The sequence below is a fragment of the Cornus florida genome, unplaced genomic scaffold, assembly GCF_030987335.1.
Source record: "Cornus florida cultivar Cherokee Brave unplaced genomic scaffold, ASM3098733v1 CherokeeBrave_3.0.0_Hap2_Chr09, whole genome shotgun sequence".
Classification (NCBI taxonomy): domain Eukaryota; kingdom Viridiplantae; phylum Streptophyta; class Magnoliopsida; order Cornales; family Cornaceae; genus Cornus; species Cornus florida.
In genome coordinates, this window is record NW_026775579.1 from 84,447,798 (window position 1) to 84,455,943 (window position 8,146).

Genomic DNA, 8,146 nt, shown 5'->3' on the forward strand with positions numbered 1-8,146 from the left:
TTCATGAAAACAACAGCAACAACTATGTCGTTATGCTCTCCTTTCAGTCCTGTAACTTTGCCATGAGATGGTGTATCAGAAGCCTTTCATTGTTTATCAATTATTACTAAAGAAAGTGTCAAAGTATCACAGGCAGATTTTTCTAAAGATGCAATGCCAATTGAAGCAGTCAGATTGGATCAAAATTCTTCCCGAGCATTTGTTCCTTCCGGAGTTCTGGTGAATTGTCCTCCAAGGGGGATTCTTAAGAGGAATCCACATGGATGCAGAGGGCTCTGCAACTGTCTGAACTGTGCTTCGTTTCATCTCCATGCTGACAGAGCATTTGAGTTCTCCAGAAATCAGATGCAAGATACTGAAGATGTAGTTTTGGAGTTGATTAAGGAATTATCATACCTTCGGAATATTTTGGAGAAATCTGATATTGATGGCAATGATCATATTGTACACGTCAATCAGGTTAGTAATGAATGAACTGAATTTGCATTTTTTAGTATTTATTGCTCTAGCTGTTATATTTGTATGACGTAATTATTACTATTGCCTGTTCACCCTCTGCAAACTCAATTTGATATTTATGTACATCTGTTGCTTTATGTTCTGCAATTTAGGAATTTACTTTATCTCATGACATGCTACTGACAAACTTTGATATGTATTGTGAAATAAGAATTAGAAATGTTAGTTAAGGAGTGGGCGATTTTATGGTTTTCTGATGATAATGTTCTCATGTGTTTTTGTTCTTTCCATCCTTGAGATACTTGTCAGAATCTACAGCCATCTTGTTCCAATTATTCTATATTTTCAATAGTGATTGGAATATGTCCTTCAAGCATGCATAACTTCTGTATATCTCAGATGATGTACATATTTGCATTAGTTATATTATGCAGCTTAATTTTTCAAACAGGCACTACAAACATATTGTAATCTGAATTCTACAATTGTAAAACTTTTTGAAGAAAATGTGCTGTATTATAGTGGCAGATGAATTACTGAATGTAAAAGAACTAAAAGATGTCTTGATGGCAAGACAAGTTAGTTGAATGCTATGGTTGTCGCTAAATTTGGCTGATAGGCGCACATCACTGTGGTGAGCCTAGGCCTTCAAGTTCATAATAAGATGAGTATTAAGATTTAAAGTTGGTAGGGATGGACCTCATGAATTACCCCCACTGATTTTTATTTATTTTTAATAGTATTAATACTACTGAATTTTCTTTTTCTGAATTATATATGAAATCAAAAAAAAATCCTGTTATTGCCCCCATCACAAATTCCTGGCTCTGTCCCTCAAAGTTGGCCTGCAGAGAGTGGGCGAATGTTGATTTTTTTTTTTTTTTTTGTTCTGCATACATCATTTAATGGTAATTCTAACCATACATTAGTTTGTCATCTGTTTTATATTTATTTTCGAAAGTTTAGTTGGTTATTTGTTTGTGCTACATCAAATTGAGCAATTGATTGCAGTTCTGGGTATGAAGTGGGCCAATTTCCATCAGGGTCATCAAAATATATTCTTAATTTATGATGGTGAAATACTGGAATTTTGAAAAGGCTAGTCCCTAGAGGCCAAAGTTCTGTCAGAAAGGAACAATTTCTTTCTATTAGGATGGGAAGGAATGTCAGCGGTAACAAACTCATTTGTGAACTGCAATTGGATTATTGGAAGATGATAAGCATTGCATTCTTTATAGGTTCCATTTTTTTTTTTTTTTTAGTTGGGACTCGCACACACTGCCTCCACTGAGGTTCGAACCTCTGACCTTCCTTTAGGAAGTAGGACCCTTGTACCGCTAGGCCACAGGCCTGTTGGTTTTTTTTTTTCTTTTTGGCGAAGAACAACGAAATAATGTGCTAAATTAAAACTAATATTAACCTCCTGGAATGGCAAAAGTTCATCTTATCTTTGTAGGGGAAAAATTCTCTTTTCTAATTGATCTGATTTGCACAAATGTTCATCCCGTGTTCAAGACAAAAATAAATATATAGATAAAGAAGCACAGTAAAAGTAATTTATTTATTTATTTTATTTCATTTCATTTTTTTATTTGTTATTTTGAACTTCAGTCAAAAGAAGCTTGCATTAAAGCTTCCAAAGTAGAACAATTGGCAAAAGGTCGGTTCAGTGAAATGAATAGTGATCTGACTGTACACTGCTGACGCTTGGTAAGTTATATTACATACTCTATGCCATAGCAATTTTTGTGAGCATAGATTTGTTCTTTTCATTTTAAGTTTTTCCCGGAGGCATTTAATATTATAATCCTACAAAAAGCATATACTACAATGTTCATATTATCTCCTAACAGTGTTTGCAGCGGTCAAAGGTCAGGTTTGCCGATTCTACTGAAGAAATAATCATTCCAAAAGTGGATTTTCAAACCAGATAGTCTCAAAGAATGATAAGAAGATAACAGGCAAAGGTAGTTATTGATGATTATAGTAAATATGTAAATCTTCATGTTGTGTGTGGATTTAGATCTTCCTGACTGGTTCAAGATAAAAATCTGTTTTGGTTGCAGGGTGAGTTGCAGTATTGAAATATGCTTCGAAATGAGACTTACCACACATGTAGCAGCACATATGAATTATGAAGCTGCATTTATATCCTACTGAGAACAGTTGTAGCGGGAAATAACAAGATTTTAGACAGCTATCCATTGTTGTTGAAGGATATGATAGTCCAAAACTAGGATGAAGGAAAATAATTTTTACAATGCCAGCCATATTTACCAATTTTTATGGAATTGTTTATATATTTGTGTGAATATATATGTTTTCATGGTGATTATATGTGGAATTCCTGCATCTGTTGAATCTGCTCTACTTTTTAACATGAATTCATAATTAAAGACATTGAATATATTCATAGTATTGAGCATTTGAAAGAGAAAATACACGTGATTTGAAATAGTTTGCAGGAGGTATGATCATTGATAAATTTGCGTAATTGTAGCTAAAAGACTAATGCTCAAATGAAAAAAAGATAAAATTATCATAATTACATGACCAAACGTTGCAATTACATGAACAGACGTTGCAGTGCAACATCAAACTAAACTAATCGTCTTCATTGCTTTCATTTTTTTTTGCCCTTAGAGAGTAAACCTTGCTAGGAAACCTAACTGATAAAGATCGAGTTCGTTTGCGTCCTGATTTTTTTTCAGGGTGAGAGCTGTTGTGAATACTTGTTTCTTCGTAAACTTTTTTCCTCTTTAAATCAATGATCCAAATTTCACCATTGGCATCATCATCAAGATCTTGACCGTTATGGATTCTTTTTTGGGATCATCAAGATCTTGACCATCATGGATTCTTTTTAATATTATTTTTAGGAGTGCAATCGCTGCTCCTCCTGCTCTTCCAACTTCTTTTCCTTTTCCTTTTCATTTTTTCTCTTTCCTTTTCATAGTGATCTAAAAGCCAAGGGTCCGGGTCCAAGTTCCATCTTGCGCCTGATTGTATTAGGGTGGCTGAAATTTTAGGGTTTTTCACTAACACCATCACAGCAAAACACTTGCTGCAGTTGAAGGAGAACCAATATGTTTTGGCATTGTCGTCAAACACCGCTTCTTTGCGGGAATTCAACTTGGTGCCTTGTTGATGTAGTTGCCGCAGGTCCTGCAACGAATGCTAGTGGGCATCGTCATCGTCGCCGGTGAAGAATCTAATTCCATGTAGTACTTGTCCAAACCCATTCTCTCTCCCAACATGATTCGATTTGTTGCGACAATGAACTAAGGTTGCAATGGAACAAAGGTACAATCAATCAAATATAAAGAAAAGAATAGAGTTGTGCGATGAAACAGAGGCGTAATCAAACAAATATAAAGAATTGAGTTGTTGGGAAGGAATTAGGATTCAAAATCCTTGCGAGCTCTGATACTTGTCTAACAAGAATTCCTTTTGTTCCAAAACTTAACTAGCAATAAATTAATTACCGTATATATAAAATACCCAAACCTAATTATAATGGGAATTTGAGACTGACCTACTAAATAAGGAATAATTAAAAGACTAAACTACCCATCTACTAATATTTCCGGAATTTCTTTCTCCACTATTGCATTTAGTTGAAATACTTGATTAATGCTATGGTTGTCACAAAAAATTGGCCTGCAGTGAGTGGGGCAATGCTTATTTATTTTTATTTATTTATTTATTTATATTTTATTTTTTGCATTCTTGATCTATGGTAATCCTAACCAGAACATCATGTTTAAGACCGATGGAAAAGTTCGTCTTATATCTGATATGCATAAAAAGTTCATCTTATGTTTAACACAAGTTCAGGTGGAATGTTATTTTTAGTATGATTTTCTTAAGCTGATTGTAGAGACTACCATAAGGAACCAATAAAATATGGTGGTTTTTGGGAATATAGGGTTGACAAAAAGGGTAGCTCAAATGCAGTTTTTGCTGAATGGCCAAAGTGGATCTTTTATACACAGAAATTATTACCTGAACACAAACCAAAAATGATCAATCAACACATAAGCAAGTGTGTAAGTTTTATGTCTACTTTATTCCACTTTTTTGCTTACATGTCAATTAATGATTGGCCGGAACCATTACCCTCTGCAAGCTCAAGTTGATATTTATGTACATTTGTTGCTTTATGTTCTACAATTGAGGCATTTGCTTTATCTCATGACATGCTACTGACAACTTTTGATATGTATTGTGAAATAAGAAATAGAAATGTTGGTTAAGGAGAGAGCGATTTTATGGTTTTCTGGTGATAACATTCTCATGTGTTTCTGTTCTTTCAATCCTTGAGACACTTGTCAGAATCTACAGCCATCTTGTTCCAATTATTCTTATATTTTCAATAGTGATTGGAATCTACCCTTCAAACTTGCATAACTTCTGTATATCTCAAATGATGTACATATTTGCATTATTTATATTATGCAGCTTAGTTTTTCAATCAGGCACTGCAAACATATTGTATCTGAATCCTATAATAGTAAAAAATTTTGAAGAAAATGTGCTGTATTATAGTGGCAGATGAATTACTGAATGTAAAAGAACTATGTTGATATACGTGCCACGACGTCTGCTTGAGTGGCACTATCTCTGAAAATAAGCACACCTAACAGTACTTATCTGGCGTGCTCCTGAAAGGACTAAGTATCCTCGAGCTACTCGTCCTATAACTCACTGGCCGAGGAAGGGGTCGCTACCCTTCCTTTCATGTGGACGAGCCCCACTTTAGTCGGATGGGCCCTCCTCCTTTCTTTTCAGAGGTTGCTTCCTATAGGCGTAACCTCGGGCATTTTTCTCTCGAGCTCCCTTTAACTGTAAGGACTTCGAGACACCGCGCTAGGTTAACTCGTATTTATGAAGCTGACCTTTCTACCAAGCTCCCCTCTGATAGCTCACATTTATGAAGCTGACCTTTCTATTGAGTTTCCATCGTTTAGCTCACATTTATGAAATTGAGATCCCTTCGGTTAACTTGTGATAACCCAGATTTTTAGAATTTTATTTTATATTTACTTCATGATTTTTATGTTATCAAGATTGTGTATTTATTTAAATTGGAAATTTATCCAATTGAGATTTGAGATTTAATGAGTTGATTTGATTATATATGATTTATATATATATATTTGCTTCAGATGGGCAGGTGGTGCCGAAGAGAGTAAGAGAAATGGGATTTGTATTTGGTTTGTGCATTTGAATATATATATATATATATATATGTGGTGAATCAGTTTGTGGAATAGATAAAGAAAAAATTATGAAGTTGTAATAGTTGGCGCAGGTCCCACTTGATTAGTGAGTAATGGGTTTGATTAGTTTTATATGTGTGTGTGTGTGTATATATATATATATAATTTGATGGGGAAGTTTGCTGCCTACCGAAGTTGAAGGAAAAATGAAATGGAAATGTGTACGCAGGGCCCACAAGGAATGATAATAAAGGACTTTTGGTTTCGTGCATAGAGAATGTATATTATATATATATATATATATATATATATATATATTTTATGTAATAAGATGATGGAGAAGGAAAGATGGCAGGTCGGCGAAAGTGGTAAAAGAGAGAGAAAGGGTGTTGCAACCGAGAAAATAAAGAAAAGATTGGAAAGGTTTGTGCGGGACCCACTTGGATTTTTGTGCAAAAAGTCTTTTTGAATTTGGTTCCTTCACGTGATTGTCTGATGGAGTGTAAATGAGTTGAAAAGAATTGAAAAGATAATGTAAGCAATGGGCTTCACGTGGGTATCTGGTTTCTATGCTAGGTAGGTGGATTTGCCTTTATATATGGTGCATTGTCTTGTGAATTTAGTAAGCAAACAGAATAGAGAAAAATTAAAGAGCGAGAGCAGAGATGGATAGTGAGGTCTGAGAGTTCACAGAGGGCCGAGATTGAGGAAAGACAGAGAGGTCCGAGAGTCTGCAGAGGAGGTCTTGGAGCTTGGATCTTTGATGATCTAGTGAGAAATTAATCTTTTTCAGTGTAGGATTCTCTGTACCTTGAATGGCATGGGGTGGTTTTGATTAAATGTTTTTATTAAATGCATATTTATTTTGTTTATATACTGATCATATGAATATGTATGTTTTGTGAAGCTGTTTTGTTAAACCTTCATAAAATTCTTGTTATGGTTTTTCTTACTGGGACTTTTTGTCTCATCACCCTCCAGTTTCAGGTACCGAAGATGAACAGGAATTGCTAGATTTGGGCTTAGGTTGAAGAGTTGGCGTTGCCGAATTTAATTTATTTTATTAGAGATTTTTATTTTTTATTTTTTATTTTATATTTGAGGAAATTGACTTTATATAAAAGAGGGTATTTTTTTATGATCCTGGGTGTATTTTGATGTATTTGAGTTGAATGAATTGAGGATTTTATTGAAATTTTCGGGTCATGACATAACTCACATTTACAAAACTAGCTCTCTGGGGAGCTCCCTTCGATTAACCCATTCTTCATAAAGCCGACCACTTTATCTAGTTCTGTAATACCTCTAATTTCAAAATGATAGTCCTGCTATTTAATTTATTGTTTGTGTGGCATTTTTAATTGTTTAAGTGCATATTTATTTGTTTAATGGTTTAATTGCTTGTTATTTTAATTAATTAGATTTTAATTATTTCATTGATTTAATTGAAATTGTGAATTTTGAATTAATTGTATTAATTAAATTCTTGGATTTAAACTGTTTCATTGTGTTTAATAATTATGTAATTGTTTTTATTTAATTAGTTCTTTATTTGGTTAATCGTGTATTTAAATTTCATTACTTGATGTGTTGTTTTAATTGAATTTAAATTTAAATATTTTAAGTATTAATGTGATGGGATTAATTGGTAACACGCATGGTTATAAATTAGGTTTTGCTCTATGGGCCGAGTAAGTCAATTTAGGGTTTGATTGAACGTAGGATTAGTTTGGCCTATAAATATAGGTATAAGGTTCTGCCAAGGGATTTAGAACCCTACTCATGACGGTGGAGGCAGAGGGAGAACAGAGGAGGATTTCAGTGAGGATTGCCGGAAACCTTAGGATAACGGCGTTAAGATTTTGAACCAAAGTCTTATAGGCAAATTCTAACCTCAACTCTTTCCTTTTTACTCGTGTTTTTTGCATGCCTAAGCTACATTCCTCTTGACGAGGCATAGGCAAGCATGGTCCTACTTTAGTGGAACCCTTTTTTTTGTGGTCTCCTCTGGATAGGATTGGGTATGTTAAAACAATTCTCAGTGTGCAGTTTTTGTTTTAAGTTTTTAAAGAATAAAAAATTATTTTTATAATTACAAATCAAACAAGTTCATAGCTTTACAATTTTAGTTCTGGCTTCTTCTTTTTTTTTTTTTTTCTTTTTTTTGTTTTATTGGTGGATTGAAGTGGCTTTGAAAATGTATGTTCCTAGACCCCAACAACACGCATTAATTAGAGAAACATATAAAATTATGATTGGACAATTTTAGCGAAGGCAATAATAAACTATTTCCGGTTGGTGAAAGTGATGCTTTGGCAGTAGTTTATAGAAAAAAAAGATTAAATAACATCCTAAACATTCAACCTAGTAGCAAAAGCTAATCAAAGTAATAATTGAAAGTTAAATATTTGCAGTAGTGCCAAGTGCCAAGATATGTGAAGCCAACTAGCAACTAGTATATATCA

The 8,146-nt window shown here is 33.9% G+C and overlaps 1 long non-coding RNA gene across 1 annotated transcript; it reads left to right on the forward strand.

Annotated features, from left to right (window-relative positions):
- The first annotated feature begins 6,320 nt into the window (after positions 1-6,320).
- LOC132273407 (uncharacterized) lies at positions 6,321-6,876 on the forward strand. Its single transcript, XR_009470104.1, has 2 exons — positions 6,321-6,475; positions 6,663-6,876. It is a non-coding gene; the product is annotated as an uncharacterized LOC132273407 (long non-coding RNA).
- The last annotated feature ends 1,270 nt before the right edge of the window (positions 6,877-8,146 follow it).